The sequence below is a fragment of the Myotis myotis genome, unplaced genomic scaffold, assembly GCF_014108235.1.
Source record: "Myotis myotis isolate mMyoMyo1 unplaced genomic scaffold, mMyoMyo1.p scaffold_m19_p_3, whole genome shotgun sequence".
Taxonomy (NCBI): Eukaryota; Metazoa; Chordata; class Mammalia; order Chiroptera; family Vespertilionidae; genus Myotis; species Myotis myotis.
Genome location: NW_023416335.1, coordinates 165066932 through 165089260, shown reverse-complemented (window position 1 = coordinate 165089260; position 22329 = coordinate 165066932). Strand labels below are relative to the sequence as shown.

General features: G+C 40.7%; 1 protein-coding gene, 1 long non-coding RNA gene and 1 pseudogene across 2 annotated transcripts in view; 2 read left to right on the top strand and 1 right to left on the bottom strand.

The window, feature by feature from the left end:
- The window catches only part of TEX49 (testis expressed 49), a 41964-nt gene that overhangs the window by 3560 nt on the left and 16075 nt on the right, over positions 1-22329 (top strand). The gene's annotated exons all lie outside the window — the stretch shown is intronic.
- Positions 886-4779, bottom strand: LOC118650264. Its single transcript, XR_004965924.1, has 3 exons — positions 2655-4779; positions 1633-1726; positions 886-1039 (listed from the first exon to the last, which is right to left on the bottom strand). It is a non-coding gene; the product is annotated as an uncharacterized LOC118650264 (long non-coding RNA).
- LOC118649703 lies at positions 12390-12916 on the top strand (annotated as a pseudogene).

Below are 22329 nucleotides of genomic sequence, written 5' to 3'. Positions count from 1 at the left end.
GAGAGAGAAAGAGAAGCATCAATTTGTTGTTCATTGGTTGATTCTTTTCTCCCCATTGGTTGATTCTTGTATGTGCCCTGATCAGGGATTGAACCTGCAACCTTGAATATTGGGATGACACTCTAACCAACTGAACTACCCAACCAGGGCCAGAGCATTAATTTCTTGACAAAGACCTATCCTCAGGGAAAACTACTTAAGAGCCTAACCCAGGGGTGGGCAACCCCTGGCACCCGTGCCAAACATGGCACACCAGTAACTTTTGCTGGCACCCGAAACCCTCTCTTATAATCTTCCATTTACAATTTTGTTCTTAATATCGACTTTTTTATTTTTCAGATAAATTCAGTGTAGGTGCATCTTAGATAAATAAATAATTTTACATAACAAGTTATCTTAAAGACCACAGACATAGATTGACGAGAGAGGGGAAGAGCAATTTCAATAGCGTCGAAAACGAACTATTGAGGACTTGGAATGCCATTCCAGAAAATTTTTTCTGTTTAAAAAACTTTGCAACAGCGTTACTCTCCATGGTTTCATCCACATATGCTTGGGAATCTTTGTTCTCAGTGATGAATTTTGTGAAGTCTCATAATAGGAGTAGCCTGACGGATGAAAGTAGCAGCTCGTGCATATCTCTGAAGGTCACGAAATATAAAGCTGATGTAAAATCTCTGTCATCAGTGATGCAGCAGCAAAAGTCCCACTGATAATATCAAACGGAGTCATAAAGTTTTCTGTTGGACTATCAGTGTACATGTATACATTAAAAAATAAATGTATTTTTCATCATCATATACTGTGTTTTTGTTGCTCGAATGAATTTTATTCTTCAAGGTTCTTCACATACGTACACCTTAAGAGATATCAAGTAGGCGTTAACATGTTCTCAAAAAATTAGGGTTGGCACGCAGAAGAATTTTGAGTCAGATTTTGCTGGTTTTGGCACGCACTCACAAAAAGGTTGCCCACCCCTGGCCTAACCAATGTGGGAGAAGGAAAACAACCAACTCCAGCCTCCTCTAGCTTGTTTCAGCTAAGGGAAGAAAAAAGACAAGAAGCATTTGTGAAGGTCACAATCCAGGAACACAAGCTCACTGAAAGACTGAGGCCTAATAGGATTGGAGAACACTTCTCTCCCACCCCACCATTTTACCAACACATCAGTAGGGATCCTCTGTAATAACAGGGCATTACAACTTGGAAGAACTACAAGCTCAGACTATTTAAGAAGGAGTCTCTAGGGAAACCCAAAGACAATTTAGCTTCTGGCACCTATTTCTATAGCACACAGAAAACAACCTAATTCCCAGCCAGATAAACATAAAATCTCAGTCCCTTTTACCCAGTATATTATGCCTGTCTACAAAAAAATTACAAGGCATGCTAAAAGACAAAAAAAAAAAAAAAAAAATACAGTCTAAAGAGGCAAGACAAGCATCAGAACCAAACTCATATGTGGCAGAAATTTTGGAATTATCAAACCAGGAATTTAAAATAACCAGGATTAATATGTTAAGGGCTCTAAAGGGAAAAGTGCACATGTACAAAAACAGATGAGTAATGTAAGCAAAAAGGTGAAAACTCCTTAAGAATCAAAAGAAAGTGCTAGAAATCAAAAGCACTAACAGAAATGAAGAATGCCTTTGATGGACGTAGTAGATTGATCACAATCAAGGAAAGAACAGTGAATTTGAAGATATGCCGATAGAAACTTCCCAAGCTGAAAAGCAAACAGGAAAAAGGAATAAAAAAATCAAAAACAGAAGAGAATATCCAGATACAATAGCTGTAAATAACCTCATGAACAAAGGTAATAATAAAACATAGTAAGAGAAGTGTTTTTAGTATTTACTACTTTTATATTTTTAATGTAATTTATTCTATTGTAATTTTTAGAATAATGGTTGTTTAAAAAACAGCTCAAAAAATTCCTTGCCTGGCCGGTGTGGCTCAGTGCTTGAGCGTCACAGCCTATGAACCAAGAGGTCACAGTTTGATTCCTGGTCAGGGCACATACCTGCATTGTGGGCTCCATCCCCAGTGGGGAACACGCAGGAGGCAGCTGATCAATGATTCTCTCTCATCCTTGATGTTTCCATTTCTCTCTCCCTCTCCCATCCTCTCTCTGAAATCAATAAAAACATATTTTTAAAAATTCCTGAAAGTTTAGCAAGTGGTTCTCAAAAGTAAATATGAACTAGCACAGTACTGCTTGAAATGAAGGCTCATTGGAGGTACCATCTTCAGATTTAAATACTGTTTGCTAAGGTTCCATTATGTGCTGAACACTGTGCTGAGGAAATTTGCATACATTATCTCATTTAATTCTCATACCTCCATGAAATAGATACCATCTCCATTTTTTTTTTAAGTTAAAAAAACACCCAGGGATGATTATATTCAAAGTCAGGCACTTAGAATATAGTGAAACTAAGATTTGAGCCCAGGTCAGTGCTCTTTCTACTCATTGCCTTCTGAAGCTTACAGGATAATAAAATGGGGCAAATAAAAAGGTAACTGGCACTTGATTACTCCATTTTCCTGAAGTTACTTAGCCAACTCCCACTCCAGCTCCACTGTGAACCCATAAATCATGTGCCTCTTTAGACTAAAGGAATGTCAGTCATAATAATTCTTCAGAACATTACCATGGTTACCAGTTTGGTGCTCCAGCCTGGACATTCCAGAAGAGGTCAGGGAAGAGCTAAGATGGCCTTCTTCAACTTGTATCTACTGGGATATCAAAATTCCTTTCAGCACAAGAAAAGGGACACAACTGAAGAAACAAGTAAGGGGAATATAGAGTAGAGGTTTAGAAGGCCCACTTCTTAGCCATTTACTTTTCCTACCTTGGGTCAGAGATTTATCCCCCAACATTAAAAATTACACTAGTTAAAATAATGGAGTAGGCAGAGTATCCATTCAGGTTCCCACTTCTGTCATTTAATATCCTTATTAAGATACCCAATTTGTTCAAATAAATGTATTCATTTGCTCATTTAGCCAACATTTAAGCACCAACTTTGTGCCAGGTTTTATCTTGGTGACGGATTACAAAGATAGATAGAATAAGGTCTCTGCATAAAGTGGCTGACTAGCAAATGCAGATAAGTATGCAAACAAAAGATTTGCAATATTGTATGAGATTAAATTAAATATGGAATGCTATGTAGACCCAAAAGAGGAAGTATCTGATACGTTGGATTTGAAGTGAGAATAGGGGGATACTTTAGAGAAGACCTCATACACAAAATGCTTCCAGAAATGAGTGTTAAAGGATGGTTGGAGTTCAAGTAGACAAGAAGGGAATATTGCACAGACAAAGGAACAGAAACTTGAGAGAGAGCCAAATTAAGTGAGCACTCAAGTCCTTGGGTACAGATAAGTGGTGAAATAAATAGATGCTGGGGAGCAGGCCTTGAAAACTAGGCAGGGGCCAGATAATTAAGGATGATGTTAGTCATGCTAAGCATATATATATATATAATTGTTGATAGTATTACAGATGTCTTCCGTTTATCCCCCTCCTCCCAGCCTCTACCCACTCACCCCCAAGTCTTCACCACCCTATTGCCCATGTCCACGGGCTATGCATATAAGCATGCTAAGCATTTTAATTTTAGAGGGAGACATGGAAGGATATCTAGTTGGCAGTGAGTACATAGTAGACTTGTATTATATTCACAATGCCTAGCAGTGTCTCATACACAATAGAGGTTTAATAAATTCATATGTGTAGGGTGAACAAATGAATAAATAATATAGAATGACTAACCAAAACAAGTTAGGGGAGGCTTTGCAGGAGATGTGACGATTGATTAAGGTCTTCAAAGGTGACTTGTTTGAAAGCACAGAAATGGAGAAGGATTTTCTGAGCCAAATAGAGAGCACATGAAGGAAATTAAATATAGGCAGGTACTAAAGCAAAAGTGATGTTGAGGTGAGGGATGGGGGTTACTGGAAAAGTATAAAGCACAGAGTTAAGATTATGAAGGATTGACCTCCATTGGGCACTCTCGGTCCTCTTTCTAATTCCATCATAGAAGCTCTGTTTTACATATCCAGTTTCCAGGTAAGACTTGTACAAAGGATCCCACTGATGGGCCCTAGGAATCCCTTAATAGCTCTACACCAGCCCTCTCCACTTGCCCCCAACCATTTGAGTCCCAACATTATTCCATGGGGCTACTGTTGTCTCCAAATAAGCTTTTCATCCTCTCTCAGAGAAACACACTTGGCTTAACCCACAAATTTCCCCTGTTCCAGGCCAAGAGCAGGCCTCTCCTGCCTGCCGGTACTAGAGGGACTTCTCACCATGAGATAATTAAGCTTCAAGCCTGGGATTTTCCTACCCAGTTAGCCACTTAAACACTGGTGGACAAGACTCAGTTCCAAAAAGGCCTGGGTCTCATTTCTGATGAATTACTTTGTAGGCTAGTCAGAAAGAATTCACTTTATAAAAACTGGAGTCCCTGTGGGATGACAGGGAAGCATCCTGATATCATCTGCTTACCCATGTTTTTTCATTCCAACGGCAGACCATCAGAGACAGGAGGCTTGGCTAACCTGTTGGCCTAAAATGTAGAGGGAAGACTGGACATCAAATTTGCCTCCCCTCAGCCCCCACTTGGTTCTCTCACCCCCTTCAATTTTATACCCTCTGGTTATCTCTCAAGATTTGGACAGAGGAGGTCCATTTGCTAAATTCTAATTAATCCCTAATTTTGTTGATTCAGGCATTTAATAATAATTATCTATTTAGCATGTACTGTGTTCCAGGCATTGTAGTGAGAACTCTACATGCATGATTCCATGTAATCCTGTCCACATTCCTGTGAGGTAGATATTACTATTCCTTTTATCAATAAGGAAACAGGCTCAAAGAGGTTAACTTATTTACTTAAGGTCACAGTGATAGAGCCAGAATTTGATTCCAAATTGTCAAATACCTATGCCTGTGCTCATTTTAAAAAATATTTCTATTGGTTTCAGAGAGGAAGGAGGAGGAATAGAGAGATAGAAACATCAATGATAAGATAATCATTGGTTGGCTGCCTCCTGCAGGTTCCTCCACTGGGGATTGAGCCCACAACCCAGGCATGTGCTCTGACCGAGAATCAAACCTTGATCTTCTGATTCATAGATCATCACTCAACCACTGAACCACACCGGCAGGCCCTGTGCTCATTTTTATTTTTTATTTTTAATTAAATCTTTATTGTTCAGATTATTACATTTGTTCCTCTTTTTTTTCCCCCCATAACTCCCCTCCTCCCAGTTCCCGCCCCACCCTCCGCCCTCACTCCCCACCCACTGTCCTCTTCCATAGGTGCACGATTTTTGTCCAGTCTCTTTCCGCATCTCCCACACCCCTTTCCCCCCCAAGAATAGTCAGTCCATTCCCTTTCTATATCCCTGATTCTATTATGATCACCAGTTCATTCTGTTCATCAGATTATTTATTCACTTGATCCTTAGATTCACTTGTTGATAGATGCATATTTGTTGTTCATAATTTGTATCATTACCTTTTTCTTCTTCTTCCTCTTCTTAAAGGATACCTTTCAGCATTTCATATAATACTGGTTTGGTGGTGATGAACTCCTTTAGCTTTTCCTTATCTGTGAAGCTCTTTATCTGACCTTCAATTCTGAATGATAGATTTGCTGGATAAAGTAATCTTGGTTGTAGGTTCTTGGTATTCATCACTTTGAATATTTCTTGCCATTCCCTTCTGGCCTGCAAAGTTTCTGTTGAGAAATCAGCTGACAGTCGTATGGGTATTCCCTTGTAGGTAACTGGGTTTCTTTTCTTGCTGCTTTTAAGATTCTCTCTTTGTCTTTTGCTCTTGGCATTTTAATTATGATGTGTCTTGGTGTGGTCCTCTTTGGATTCCTTTTGTTTGGGGTTCTCTGTGCTTCCTGGACCTGTAAGTCTATTTCTTTCACCAGGTGGGGGAAGTTTTCTGTCATTATTTCTTCAAATAGGTTTTCAATATCTTGCTCTCTCTCATCTTCTGGCACCCCTATAATTCTGATGTTGGTACGCTTGAAGCTGTCCCAGAGGCTCCTTACACTATCTTCGTATTTTAGGATTCTTTTTTCATTTTGCTTTTCCGGTTGGGTGTTTTTTGCTTCTTCGCGTTTCGAATCTTTGACTTGATTCTTGTGCTCCTCTGGTCTGCTGTTGGGTGTCTGTATAATATTCTTTATTTCAGTCAGTGTATGCTTAATTTCTAGTTGGTTCTTTATCACAACATCGAGGGTCTCATTAGATTTCTTGAGGATCTCACTACATTTATCGGCGGTCTCATCAGTCTTTTCGAGGGCCTTACTAAGTTTATCGGCAGCTTCTAGACAGTTCTTGAGAGACCTTAAAAGTGTGGTTTTGAGCTCTATATCTTCCATTTCTGACATTTGCATCCTGTTTCTTTGTCTCCGCATTTTAATATCTTTTCTTGGTGCACCCCCTAGTGGTCTTTGTGCGCAGTCTTGTAGTTAAGCCTTGATTGTTGTCGGTAATACCAGGGGTGATTTGGCCTCCAGGCTAACTGGCTATGAGAGTCAGCTGTGTCTGCAGTGGGAGAGCTTCTGTGCTGGATCTCTAGGGCGGTGCTAATCTAGCGTTCGCCTGAGGCTATCCGGCAAATGGCTCTGCACAGGGCTTGGGCGGGGTGGGGTCCCGGGGGATCTACAGGGCGGGCCGGAGCAAGCAGTTATGGCGGCTCTCAGTTCCGTACCTAGGGGCTCTGCCTCTCAGAGTCCCAGCAACCGCTGCAAACCTCAGAGAGAAAGCTGCCTTTGAGTTCTGACTGAAGCCAGACAGTCCCGCTTCTCCCGTTTGAGTCTGGGTCCCCAGAGACTCGCCCGGATCTGGAGCTCAGAGTCTGAAACTCCCTCCCGATTGAAAACAACAACCACGCCCTCCGCCGCCAGCCCGCTCCGCGTGCGCACTCCACACCTGAGTATTTCACTTCAGCACTGCGCCTCCTCTGAGTCTGGGTATGATATTCTCTTTCCTCCTAGTTGTAGAATTTCCACTCAGCCAGCCTTCCTGTGGTTCTGGATGATGTCCGTTCTGTCCTTTAGTTATATCTCTGAAGTGGTTGTTTGAGGCAGCAATCTCCGGCGTTAACCTATTTTGCCATCTTGGTTTCTCTCCTCATTTTTAAACATTTATGGAGACAACACAAGTCTTTTGCTGTGGGCAGACCACTGTACAAATGATTGATAGCCTTTCTATGAAAATCTATTAACCTCTAAACCCTGAAGTTCAAATGTCAGGTTGGCTTTACCTAGAGTTACTTATTCTCTGTTCCCCAACAGGTGGTTCCCAAGAGTATTAGGAGCTGAATGGTAACTTTCAGCCAGAATTGTTGACCTGAGGACTTCTTTATGGAGTCAACACCTGTAACCTTCTCCTAGAGCCCCTGGGCAACTTCCCAAGAGAGTTACAACATTCTATAACCTCACAGTAGTGTTCTACAAGCCCAGAAAAAAAAGTAACTGGGTTAGTTCCTTCTGACATTTTTTTTAAAAACACACACATATGCATATCCACTACAGAATCATTATTATGTGGTCCATCTATTATATGCAGGTGCCAAAACAATAATTTTTGTTTTCTATACTTAAAACTCAAACCTTGCTTGAATTATTGGTGGAAATTCAATGCTAGGAGTTCAATCATATTTTATTTCTTCAAATAAAACTAGGCAGCTTCATTTCTAGGACAAGAATTTAGTGAAATCACTATTTGACAAGGCAACTAGTTACCATGGATCCCATTTTTCCAGGAGGCATCTTGAAGTCAATGTGGTCCATCAGATCCTGGAGTGTGGCTAACCTAATCAATACCCATAAACTCCTAACCACCAAGTAGGAATCTCTGGTATAAACCAGCCACTAGACATCAAGCTAGCATGCTTGGATCAATTAAGTCCTATATAATGAAAGTTGAATGTAATTACAGTAGAATCTTATCAGATAAATAGTTGGTTAATTTAAAGGAAGATTCCATGTAAATTGGGAATTCAAGAAAAGATACATTCCTTATATATTTTAGTTTCACTTAATACGTATAACTATAGATTCACCAATTTTTTTATAAAGTGCCAATTCCTTTTCCTTGAAAATGTGTCTGTTCAGAAAAACATAGAACAGACAGTCAAACCTCAGAGGGAAGGCAGGGGAAGAAAGGAGGGGGTAGAGATCAACCAAAGGGCTTGTTTGCATGCATATAAGCATAACCAATGGACATAGACACAAGGGGGGTGGGGCAATGGGGGGGAAAAGGAGACATATGTAATACCTTAATCAATAAAGAATTGGAAGCCGAAACCGGTTTGGCTCAGTGGATAGAGCGTCGGCCTGCGGACTGGAGGGTCCCAGGTTCGATTCCGGTCAAGGGCATGTACCTGGGTTGCAGGCACGTCCCCGGTGGGGGATGTGCAGGAGGCGGCTGATCGATGTTTCTCTCTCATCGATGTTTCTGACTCTCTATCTCTCTCCCTTCCTCTCTGTAAAAAATCAATAAAATATATTAAAAATAAATAAATAAAGAATTGGAAAAAAAATTTAAATGGAGAGGAAAATCAATTTTAATATACAGAAGGAACCTATATTTACCATTATAATTAATGGAAAACACAAGAACCATGATTTTTTTCTCTATAAGAGATTTACTTGTAATAACCTCATTTAATAAATTGTTCTCTTGGTTTAACAAAAATAATAAATTATTGGCCAAGAAGAAATGTTGAAGAAGAAAAAAGGCATTATATAACACATTAAAAATGAAAATTACAGAGATACACTAGCCAACTTCAATAATTGTCATTATTAGGGTTTTATGTATGATTAGTAGCTATGGAGATAGTATAATGGTAATGTGTAGTATAAAAAAATATTTGGAGACTAGAGGTCTGTTTGCAGTCAGGAACCAATTTACCCAGCACATTCATATGTAATACCTGATGCTTACTGCTGGTCAAGATTGGCCATATAGGGTGGTGGTTAACAAAATGACCTCAGGGTCAGCATGTTTGAGTTCCAATCCCAATCTCATCTCTGTGAGCTGATAATCTTGACAAGTTACTTAACTTCTCCATGTCTTTTTATTTCTTTTTTGTGTGTGTGTGTGTGTGATTTCTTTTTTTTTAAATTTTTATTTCTTAAAGTATTACAAAGAGTATTACATATGTCTCCTTTTTTTCCCCCCCTTGACATTCCCCCGGCCCCTACCACCCCGGTGTCTTGTGTCCATTGGTTAATCTTATATGCATTGCATATAAGTCCTTCAGTTGATCTCTTAATCCCCCCCCGCAAACCCTCCCCAGGCTTCCCACTGTAGTTTGACAGTCTGTTCAATGTTGTGTTTCTTTGTAAAATGAGATAATTAAAGTATCAACCTCATAATATTGTATTAGGTTTAATTGAGATAATGCAGTTAGCAGATGTCTGGCTGTTTATAGGAGCTCAATAGATAAAAGATGAAAGGATGTCTGCTAACTAGAATGGAACATTTATATTTATAATAATAAAAAAGTAAGTGATTCTCTGTCTAAATGTTAAAAAAAAGAAGAAGAAGAAGAAAATGTGTCTGTTGATGATTTTTCCCCTTTAATGCATCATCTACAATTCCCATTTGGGTTTATTTAAAGTGGATTCAAAAGTGGAGCTGACCAAGTAGCTCCATTGGTTAGAGAATTGACCAGATATGCCAAGGTTGCGGGTTTGATCCCAGTCAGGTACATACAAGAAGCAACCAATGAATACAAAAATAAGAGGCACAACAAATTGATGTTTCTCTCTCCCTTCCTCTGTCTAAAATAAAAATTTAGAAAATAATAAAAGAGAGTGGATTTGCAAAGCAAACTTATTTTTTAATGATTTTCTCAAATCTTTAAGTTGTCCCCCTCATGTCTAATCAACAGAAATATCTAAAAGTTATTTACTTTTTTTTCAAAGTATTAAATATGAAGAATAGTGCTAAAAAAGGCTAATAATGAAAAATAAGAGTTTCCTGCCCTAGCCCTCTCAGCTCCACTCTTCAGAGATAATCATTTTCAACTATTGTTTCTTTTGTTACTTACCTTTCTACTTCTAAAGAAAAAGTTTCCATGCATGTATTGATTTATCCATTTGTGGTTATTATATGTTGCCTTCCTATTTAAGACAGTTGAGACTTTAGCTTTCTTTTTTAAAATATATTTTTATTAATTTCAGAGAAGAAGGGAGAGGGAGAAAGAAAAACATTAATGATGAGAGAGAATCATTAATCTGCTGCCTCCTGCACACCCAAACTGAGGATCAAGCCCGCAACCCAATCGAGCCCACAATGCAGGCCTGTGCCCTGACTCAGAATTGAACCATGATCTCCTGGTTCATAGGCTGACGCTCAACCACTAAGCCATACCAGCGGGGCGAGAATTTAGCTTTCTTATACCATACCCTGCTCTTCCGCTTTCCCACCCTGGTTTGTCCAGTGTAGTTATGTCAGTCTTAGGTTTGTGGCAGGCAAAATTTTAAGAATGGCCTGCAGTGAAACTCCCCTTGTATAATTCCCTTCCCTTTGAGTTTGGGTGGAGTATCTGAGTTTGTATAACACGCTGGTGATTGTTATTGCACATGGAGAAAGGGAGATTATCTGAGTGAGCCTCATTTAATCACACACACCCTTAAAAAGCAGAGTGTTTTTCCCAGCTGGCAGCAAAAGAGGAATTCAGAGATTGGAAGCATGAGTAGGATTTGGCACATCATTGCTGGCTTTGAACATGGAGGGGGCCACATGCCAAGAAATGTGGGTGGCATTTAGAAGCTGAGAGTAGCCTGGCTGACAGCTAGCAAGGCCTCAGTCCTACAACTCCAAAAACTGATTTCTGCCAACAATCTGAATGAGCCTGAAAATGGACTCTTCTTTAGAACCTCCATATAAGACCCTACCCCAGCCAACACCTTGATTTCAGACTTGTGAGACTAACTAAGCACAGAACCCAGTCAAGCCTGCCCAGACTTCCAACTTATAAAACTGTGAGGTAATAAACGGATGTTGTTTTAAACCACTAATTTTGTGGTCATTTGTGATACAGCAATAGAACACTTAATACAAGTTTAAATCAATAGTCTTTCGGTCTTACAAGTATGTAAAAATTGTTCATTACTAAGCCACATAATGTCAACTTTTTATTTATCCCTAGAATTAAGAATCATTACTATTTTTTCATTTGCTTGGTTCTCCATGTAACTGTTGTTACTTTTCCCCCAAAAAAATATTTCAATGGCTCTGTCAAATGCCCAGTGATACTTTTTCCAGTCACTCAAAACACAACAGATAATCTATTAATTCTATTTTTTCCCAAACTGCCTCTCTCCCACTCCAGTCTAGACTTTTCACTCTTTAAGCCTGGTGCATAGCTCTTGTTCTGAAGCTTGCTTTTGCCTCTAGGGATTTATTCCCTGTTTTCTAGAACCCATGTTTTCTTTCTTGGTTTATTCCCTTTCTTTCCTGGTATATATACTCAATTAGCTTTCTAAGAATGTGTAGGACAAGCATGTCAAACTCAAAGGCTAACATGGGCCAAATAAACAAGGTTTAAGTTTATGTGGGCCACAAAAAAACCAAAAGCTTCAATTTTCATAGAAACGTAGGTTTATTTCGATAGAGACATGCTGAATACAAAGGGCTAAAATAAATGAGTAATTGTAAACATAAAATAGAACATTTTAATGAAAATATTTTTTCTTGAACATCAATTTACCAGACACTAGAATAACTGCACAAATTAATAAGCATAATGCAAATAAACCTATTTTTTTTGTTCTCCGAAAGCAAAATATTTCCTGTTGTGCACACCAAACAAGTTAGTACAAGACTAATGACGTGGCAATCGGCTGCTAAAATATTCGCTGCTAGTATTAGTGGAGAGAAATGGTGCACCTGTGTGTAAGGCGCGTAAGGGAAATGAATGCAACACAATTATAGTAATCAGTAATTAGCAAATGTAGTTCGTTATTAATAATTATGTATAACAGGATATTGTAAAAATTAACTTACAAAATTTTTATTAAAACGTTTCTTCCATACCGTTATATTGGTTGGGCCGCAAAAATATTCTTTGTGGCCCTAACCAGTTTGGCTCAGTGGATAGAGCATCGGTCTGCGGACTGAAGGTCCTAGGTTCAATTCTGGTCAAGGGCATGTACCTTGGTTGCGGGCACATCCCCAGCAGCGGGTGTGAGGAGGCAGCTGATGGATGTTTCTCTCTCATCGATGTTTCTAACTCTCTATCCCTCTCCCTTCCTCTCTGTAAAAAATCAATAAAATATATTTAAAAATATATATTCTTTGTGGGCTGCATGCAGCCTGAGGGCCACGAGTTTGACATGCTAGGTGTAGGAGGATATCACATCAAATATTACGAAAAGGAAAGATCAGCCTGCCAGGAGTGAAGAAAGCTTTGGGCAAGTATGGCCCTGCTAATGTGGAAAACTCCACAGGAACTGGAGCTACAAATAGTAAAGATGATGGTGACATTGATCTCTTTGGATCTGATGAGGAGGAAAGCAAAGAAGTGAAGAAGCTAAGAGAAGAACACCTTGCACAGTATGAACCAAAGAAATCCAAAAAAAACCCCTGCACTTATTGCCAAGTCTTCCATCTTATTAGATGTGAAACCTTGGGATGATGAGACAGATATGGCAAAATTAGAGGAATGTGTCAGAAGCATTCCAGCAGATAGCTTGGTCTGGGACTCTTCTAAACTGGTTCCAGTGGGTATTGAATTTTAAAAATTCAAATATAGTGTGTAGTAGAAGATGATAAAGTTGGAACAGACATACTGGAGGAGTGAATCACTGCTTTTGAGGACTATGTGTAGTCCATGGGCATGGCTGCTTTCAACAAGATCTAAATCTACCTTGGATCACTGCCCTTAAAAATAAAAGCTTGAAAGATTTTTTTAAAAACAAGAAAAAAATGTGTAGGAAGCATATTTTTGAGTCCAGAATGGTTTTATACTACCCTCATACTTTACTGTCAGTTTTCTGGACATGGAATTCTAGGTTGAAAATCATTTTCTGAGAATTTAGAAGGTCTGTCTTGATTGCCTTCTAGCTTCCGGTTGGATTCTTTTGTGTGACTTATGTCTCTCTAGAAGTGTTTTAAAATATATATTTTTATTGATTTCAGAAAGGAAGGGAGAGGGAAAGGGAGATAGAAACATCAATGATGAGAGAGAAATATTGATCAGTTGCCTTCTGCACTCCCCAAACTGGGGATGGAGCCCACAGTCCAGGCATGTGCCCTGACCAGAATTGAACTGTGACCCCTTGGTTCATAGGTCAACACTCAACCCCTGAGTCACGCTGGCTGGGCTCTCTGGAAGCTTTTAATTTTCTTTTTGTTTCCTAGTTTTCTGAAATTTCATAACGATGGAACTTGCTGTAGGTCTTTTTTTATTCATTATGGTAGATAATCCATGAGCTTTCTCAATCTGGAAATTTGTGCCCTTCATTTCTGAGAATTTTTCTTTTATTTATTTTTATTAACTTACTAGAGGCACAGTGCACAAAATTCGTGCACGGGGGGGGGGTCCCTCAGCCCAGCCTAACCCTCTCTAATCCAGGACCCCTTGGGGGATTGGGCCTAAACCGGCAGTCGGACATCCCTCTCACAATCCTGGACTGCTGGCTCCTAATCCCTCAGGTGTCTGCCTGCCTGGTCGCCCCTAACTTCCCCCTCTGTTGGCCTAGTCGCCCCTAACTGCCCTCCCCCCCCCACCCCCCCGCTGGCCTAGTTGCTCCTCACTGCTTACTGCCCCCCCTCCAACCTAATTGCCCCCAACTTCCCCCCCTGCTGGCCTGGTCACCCCCAACTGCAACCCCCTGCTGGCCTGGATGAGGAGGAAAGCAAAGAAGTGAAGAAGCTAAGAGAAGAACACCTTGCACAGTATGAATCAAAGAAATCCAAAAAAAACCCTGCACTTATTGCCAAGTCTTCCATCTTATTAGATGTGAAACCTTGGGATGATAAGACAGATATGGCAAAATTAGAGGAATGTGTCAGAAGCATTCCAGCAGATAGCTTGGTCTGGGACTCTTCTAAACTGGTTCCAGTGGGTATTGAATTTTAAAAATTCAAATATAGTGTGTAGTAGAAGATGATAAGTATGTTTCTAACTCTCTATCCCTCTCCCTTCCTCTCTGTAAAAAATCAATAAAATATATTTAAAAATATATATTCTTTGTGAATATATATTCACATTAGCAGGGCCATACTTGCCCTAACTGCCCCCCCCCCCCCCGCCGGCCTGGTCATTTCTTACTGCCCCCCCTGCCAGCCTGGTCACCCCCAACTGCCCCCTCTACTGGCCTGGTTGCCCCTAACTGCCCCCCCTGCCAGCCCGGTTGCCCCCAACTGCCCCCCCCCCCGCCAGCCTGGTCGCCCCTCACGGCCCCCCCGCAGGCCTGGTTGCCCCACACAGCCTACTTGTTCAGTTGTTTGGTCGTCCCTCACTAACCCCCCTGCTGGCCTGGATGTAGGCAGCCATCTTGTGAGGGTGTGATGGTTAATTTGCATATTGCCTCTTTATTATATAGGAATTTCTATTTTCTCTCTTTTTGGAAATTCCATTTGTCAGCTATAAAACTTCCTGAACTGATCCTTTAACTTATTATTCATCTTTCTTTATATTTTCTTTGTTTTTAAATTTTTACTCTTTGGGAGATTCTTCAAGTCTATCTTCCAACCTTCCATATTAATTGTCTATTGCTGTGTAACAAATTACCCTAAAACACAGAGGCTTAAAACAACAAACATTTATTACCTCACAGTCTCTGTGAATCAGGAATCCAGGAACTGCTTAGCTAGATGTGGCTCTGGATTTTTCTTCAGTGTGGTTGTGGGCAGGATGCTCAGCAGGAGCTGCAGACATCTGGTGGCTGAAGGCCTTAGGTCCTCTCTGACTATTGACAATAACTCAGTTTCTCACCACATGGGCCTCTCCATAAACTGCCTGAGTGTTCTCACATGCTCTGTGAGAGAGAGAGGGAGAAGGAAGCCACAGTGCCCTTTTATGACCTAGACTCTCTAGTGTCACTTCCACTTTTTTCTGTTTGTTAGAAGAGAATCACTAAATCCAGTCCACACTCAGGGTGAGGGGAAATAAGCTCTACTTGAAGGAAGGAATGTCAAATTGTGGACATATGTGAAAACCACCACACCTTTATATCAGAACATTTTGTTTTGGTTACTATCTTATTTCCAATGGCAATTTTTGGTCCTCTGGTTTTCCCTTTGTATATCCTCTCTCCTTTCTTCATGGCTAGTATACATTATTTGAAGTTCTGTTCTGTTCCCTGCATTAGCTCTTTTTCTTCTGGGTACTTTTTCCTCTGAGTTTATTCTGGTCTCTCTTTTTCTTATCAATGACTGACATTAAATAACTGGGGATGGATCCTTGGCTCTGCATTATAATTTAAGAGTAAGCAACTAAAAAGCTAATCAGAAGCCTGCAAGTTGGGGGGTTGTCCATTGTGGCTTTTTTTAGTGCTTTTGTCTGGACTCTTCAATTTCTTTAGGGAAGAACTATATAATTGCTTCTCTGGAGATTCTATGTGAGGTCCCTTTCCAGATGCAATTTATTTTTTAAATATTGCTTTTAGGAAGAAAGAGAAAGAGAGAAACATCACTGTGAGAGAAACACATCGATTGGTTGCCTCCCACACAAGCCAGAGTGGGGATGAAACCTGAACCCAGGCATGTGACCCTGACCAGATTCCAACCTGAGACCCTTCGGTGCTGGGGCCAATGCTCCAACCATTGAGCAACATGGGCCAGGGCTTAACAGAAATATTAAAGGAACAGGAGGAGGAAGAGGGGGAGGAAGAAAAAATAATAAAATGGCAATAACTACATACCTATCAATAATTACTTTTATTTTAAAAATATTTTTATTGATTTCATAGAGGAAGGGAGAGGGAGAGAAATATCAATGATGAGAGAGAATCATTGATCAGCTCCCTCTTGCACGGCCCCAGAAGCCCAAAACCCAAACACGTGCCCTGACCGAGAATCAAACGCTGACCTCCTGGTTCATAGGCAGATGCTCAACCACTGAGCCACGCCAGTCAGGCTCAATAATAACTTTAAATGTAAATGGATTAAGTGCTTCAATAAAAAGATATAAGGTGGCTGAATAGATTTAAAAACACACACAAGTGTTTATTGATAGATGATTGGATAAAAAAGATGTGCATATATATATGTATACATATATATATGTTATATATATATGTATACATATATATATAAACATTTGTCATAAAACAGAATGAAATCTTACCATTTGTGGCAACATGGATAGTCCTAAAAGGTATTATGCTGAGTAAAATAAGTCAAAGAAAGACAAATACCATATCATTTTACTTATATGTGGAATCTAAAAAACAAAACAAAACACAAACAAACTCATAGATTCAGAGAACAAACTGATGGTTGCCAGGTGGGAGGGGGATTGGGGGACTGGTTGAAAAGGTGAAGGGATTAAGAACTACAAATTGGTAAAACACAGCCTAGGGTATATAGTCAATAATCCTATATAATAAAAGCATAATAAGCAAATCGACTGAACAGCAGAATGACCAGTTGCTATTACGCACACTGACCACCAGGGGGCAGATGCTCAACGCAGGAGCTGCCCCCTGGTGGTCAGTGCACTCCCACAGGGGGAGTGCCACTCAGCCAGAAGCTGGGTGGGTGATAAGGAGCAAGGGGTCCCGGACTGTGAGAGCCCCGACTGGGAGAGGGATGTCTGACTGCCAGCTCAGGCCCAATCAGGCCCAGCTCAGGCCCAGCAGGTGGACATTCCCTGAGGGGTCCCGGACTGCGAGAGGGCGCAGGCCAGGCTGAGGGACCCGCCCCAGTGCATGAATCTCGTGCACCGGGCCTCTAGTATTATAACTATGTATGGTGTCAAGGGGGTACTAGACTTATCAAGGGGATAACTTTGTAAATTATATAAATGTCTAACCACTTGCTGTACACCTGAAACATATAATATTGACTGTAATTAAAAAGTAAAAGAAAATGTTGAATATATTAAAGACAATCATCTACCATCAAGTAGGCTTATTCCAAAATACAATGATGACTTAATGTTAGAGGATAAATTGATATAATACATCACATCTATATCTCAAATTTAAAAGTTATAGCCCTAGCTGGTTTGGCTCAGTGGATAGAGCGTTGGCCTGAGGACTGAAAGGTGCCAGGTTTGATTCTGGTCAAGGGCACATGCCCTGGTTGCGGGTTCGATCCCCAGTAGGCGGTGTGCAGGTCAATCAATGATTCTCTCTCATCATTGATGTTTCTATCTCTCCCTTCCTCTCTAAAATCAATAATCCTATCTAATAATAGAGAAACATGGTAATTAACCATAACTTCGCTACCCTTCCCATTGGCTAATCAGCAGGATATGCAAATTAACTGCCAACCAAGATGGTGGCCGGCAGCCAGGCAGCTGAAGCGAACAGGAGGCTTGCTTGCTTCAGTGATGGAGGAAGCCAAGGTTTCCCGCCTGCCGCGCTCAGCTCTGAGCTCCGAGCTCTGGATGCAGCAATGTTGCAATTATAGAAGCTAAACAATCCCCAGGTACCTGCTTTCAGCCAGCAGGGCCTCAGAGCTTAGAGCGACCAGTGATGGCAACAGAGTTTCAATTATAGAAGCTAAACAAACCCAGATACCTGCTTTCAGCCGGCAACAGCCTCAGAGCTGGAGCGGGCTCTCAGCTCCAGTGACAGCTATAAAAGGTAAATAAATCCCAGAATAAAAAAAAAAAGAAAAAAAAAAAGAGGCTGGGAGCTTCAGTTGCCCACCAGCCTGAAAACAGCCCTCAGCCCGTCATCCAGTTTGGCCAGGCACCCCAGTGGGGACCCCACCCTGATCCGGGACACCCTTCAGGGCAAACCAGCCGTCCCCCACCCATGCACCAGGCCTCTATCCTGTATAGTAAAAGGGTAATATGCAAACTGACCCTAACAGCAGAAGGACTGGGAATGACTGGTCACTATGACACACACTGACCACCAGGGGGCAGACGCTCAATGCAGGAGCTGCCCTCTGGTGGTCAGGGTGCTCTCACATGGGAGGAGCTCTGCTCAGCCACAAGCCAGGCTGATGGCTGCCAGTACAGCGGTGGTGGTGGGAGCCTCTCCTGCCTCCTCAGCAGCGCTAAGGATGTCCAACTGCAGCTTAGGTCTGCTCCCCGCTGGCAAATGGACATCCCCCGAGGGCTGCCCGGCTACCAGAGGGATGTCTGATTGCCATCTTAGGCCCACTCCCCCGGGGAGCGGGCCTAAGCCAGCAGGTGGTCATCCCCTGAGGGGTCCCAGACTGTGAGAGGCCGGGCTGAGAGACACCCCGCGCTCCACCCCCCTCCCCAGCTGAGTGCACAAATTTTTGTGCACCGGGCCTCTAGTGTGTGTGTGTGTGTGTGTGTGTGTATTTTAAAGTTATAGACAACTATCTCACTAGAAATTAAAAAGTCATTTGGCAGAGAAAGATAAATATCACATGATCTCACTCATTTGTGGAATATAATGAACAACATAAACTGATGGACAAAAACACAGCCAGAGACATAGAAGCATCAAACAGACCGTCCAACCTATGAGGGAAGGTTGGGGGGTGGGGTAAGAGATCAACCAAGGACTTGTATGCATGCATATGAGCATAACCAGTGGACACAGACAGTAGTAGGGCGTGTCCTGGGGGATGGGAGTGGCCGGAGAGAAGTCAATGGGGGCGAGGGGGAAAGAGACTTATCTAATACTTTAAACAATAAAGAATTTAAATTTTTTAAAAAGACATATATTAAAAAAGGCATTTGATGTTTAAAAAAAACAGTAAATTAAAAATAAAAGGATATTCCTTAACATAATAAAGACCTACCACCTCATATCATACACAGAAATCTAGGTGGATTAAATAGCTAAACATATAAAACAAAACTATAGAAATATTAGAGGGAAACAACCTATTTTTACAATCTTAGAGTGGTTGTAGAAAAATATTCCTTTAGAACATACAGCCCAGAAGCCTAATAAAGTTAAAAGGTAAGAGATTGAGAGAAATATTTGTTATATATAGATATGTGTATATATATAAACACACATATATAAACATATTTTCATATGTATAATTCAAATATATAATATTTAGAATATACAAATGCTTGTAAATAAGGCACCAACCCAGATTCCCCTTCTCATCCAACATCAGATATTTACTTATTGGGAACTGATTGTGCCAGGCACATGTTAAGAATGGGAAATACGGCATGATTAACACAGAAAATAATTAAGTATAATATATTCACAGATCATAATCGATGTGTTTATCTCACATCGATATTTCTCTCTGTCTTTCCCTCTCTCTTCCACTCTAAAAATCAATGGAAAAATACGATCTCAGTGATCCATACGAGAAGCATGGATTGATCCTGCCGAATGGAGACATTAGGTGAAACTGCACATACCTTGGGGGAATGGCTAGTGGCCCTTGTGGGGAACAATTCAAGTCAGCCTTTTCCTGCTTCCACTATAGCACAGAGGATCTCAAAGGATCAGACTGTGTAGACCAGTTCCAGGCCAGGCAGGAATGTATGCAGAAGTACCCGGAGCTCTATCCCCAAGATGAGGAGGAGGAGGAGGAAGAGAAGAAGCCAGCAGAACCTTTAGAAAAGGCAGCTCCCACTGAGGCCACCGCAACCAAAGAAACAAAGGGGCCAAGCTAATGAAGGCCATGCTGCAGCACTGGCTCCAGGCCTTCCACCTCAGAGTGCTATGAACCTTTTGCAAATGCCTTTCAGTTACTCTCCAAGGAAGTCTTTCCCTTGATTGTTCTGTGCACTGTAATGTACAAAATAACGTATTTTGATGATCAGGGGTTTTGGCACCTTGACATATACACTGAAAAACATGGGGTTAAATGTCTGTGTATCTCACATAACCCTACCAGTGACTGTGGCTGCTGCTTTCGAATTCTCCTCTGAAATTACCTCTAAGTTTGCCACTTTGAAATAATGTGCTGAATACCCTCAGCAACCAAAAATCATTATCTAGGAGTGTTTCTTGTGAGTGAGCTGATTTATTCTGATTCATTATCTCCCTTTTAGTAGATTTTATACCCGTTTGGGAAATGAAATAGAAACAAAAACATCTGCCTTTAAAAATGCTGGAATGGGGCCTATTCCTAATACAAGAGGTCAGATAATCAGATACTTATTTCTCAAAAACAGTCTTGGCCTTGAGTATATGAGGTACTAGGCTTCATTTCTGATACATTTTGGTTTCCATTTTTATATTGAGCTCGAGGTTTTCTTTTTAGAGAGTGGAGCTTTGGACCCTCCAACTCACAGACCTTTTCTAAAAAGAAGCTGCTTTTACTGTTCTTGTTATTCAAAAAACCCTCATTTGGGGCCTGTGTTCACACTGTCTCTGACTCAGCCTGTTCAGATGCAATATTCTTGAGAGGTGGGGACCTACTTATTACCAAAGTAGCAACCAAGAAGGAAACAGAAATTAAAAGGATAGCACGGTTTAAAAAAAAAAAAATCAGGAGAGGTTATGTAAATCCCACTTTTTTTTAAACTGTTTAAATCTTTATTGTTGAAAGTATTACATATGTGTCCTTTTTCCCCCCCCAATAACCCCCTCTAGCCCGGCCTGGGGCCGCCCACCTAATTGTCCGTGTTCCAGGTTATGTACATATACATACAAGGTCTTTGGCTGATTACCTCCCACCCACCCACCCTCCCCCACCTCCCTCTGAGATTCTGTACTCTGTTCTATGCTTCCTTGTCTCTGAATCTTCTCTGTTCATCAGTTTATTTTGTTAATTAAATTCCGCATATAGCACCTGTAGTCGTGGCCAAGTGGTTAAGGCGATGGACTAGAAATTCCCTATATGAATGAGATCATGTGATACTTGTCTTTCTCTGACTGACTTATTTCACTTAGCGTGATAGTCTCCAGGTCCCTCTATGCCGTCTCAAGTGGTAAGAGATTCTTCTTTTTTATTGCTCCATAATATTTCATGGTATAGATGTACCACAGCTTTTTTATCCACTCATCTACTGATGGGCACTTGGGCTGTTTTCAGATCTTAGCTATTGTAAATTGTGCTTATGAACATAGGGGTGCATACATTTTTTCTGATTGGTGTTTTGGGTTTCTTAGGATATATTCCTAGAAGTGGGATCACTGGGCCAAATGGCAGTTCCATTTTTAATTTTTTGAGGAAGCTCCATCCTGTTTTTTATAATGGCTGCACCACTCTGCATTCCCACCAGCATGTACTAGGGTTCCCTTTTCTCCACATCCTCACCAGCACTTGTCATTTGTTGATTTGTTGATGGTAGCCATTCTGACGGTGTGAGGTAATAAATACCTGATTGTCGTTTTAATTTGCATATCTCTGATGATCAATATGAGCATTTTTTCATATGTCTCTTGGCCACCTGTATGTCCACCTTGGAGAAGTGTCTATTTAGGTCCTTGGCCCATTTTTTAATTGGATTTTTTGTCTTCCTTTTGTTAAGTTGTATGAGTTCCTTAAATATTGGGGATATTAACCCTTTATCAGATGTATCATTGCCAAATATGTTCTCCCATACAGTGGGCTCCCTTTTCATTTTGTTCATGGTTTCTTTTGATGTGCAGAAGCTTTTTATTTTGATGTAGTTCCATTTGTTTATTTTCTCCTTAGTTTCCTTTGCCCCAGGAGATGTATCTGTAAACATATTGTTATGAGAGATGTCTGAGATTTTGCTGCCTATGGTTTCTTCTAGGATTTTTATGGTTTCCAGACTTACATTTAAGTCTTTTATTCATTTTGAGTTTATTCTTGTGTATGATGTAAGTTGGTGGTCTAGTTTCCTTTTTTTTTTTTTTTTTTGGCATGCATTTGTCCTAAAGTCCACATTTCTAACTTCCCAAAAAATTAGAACTGGCCACACTGACCCTAAATTCCCATATGACCACAAACAGGCAGAGCAAAGTAGCAGCTGCCCCTTTAGGTGGAACAGGTTTCTTACTCAGTTTGGCTTACTCATAAACATTATCTGCCTGGCTCTCACAGGAAACTGAGTTTGGGAGTGATGGAGAGTAACTTAGAAAGGCCCACTTTATACAGAATGATCAAGGAGGTAATCTTTGAGCAACACCCTGAAGAATGAGAATGAGCCAGCCATGTGTAGAGCTGAGGCTAGAGTTTCATCTTTATAAGAGCAAATTTCAAAATCTAGAAACAGTTCAAAGCCAAAAC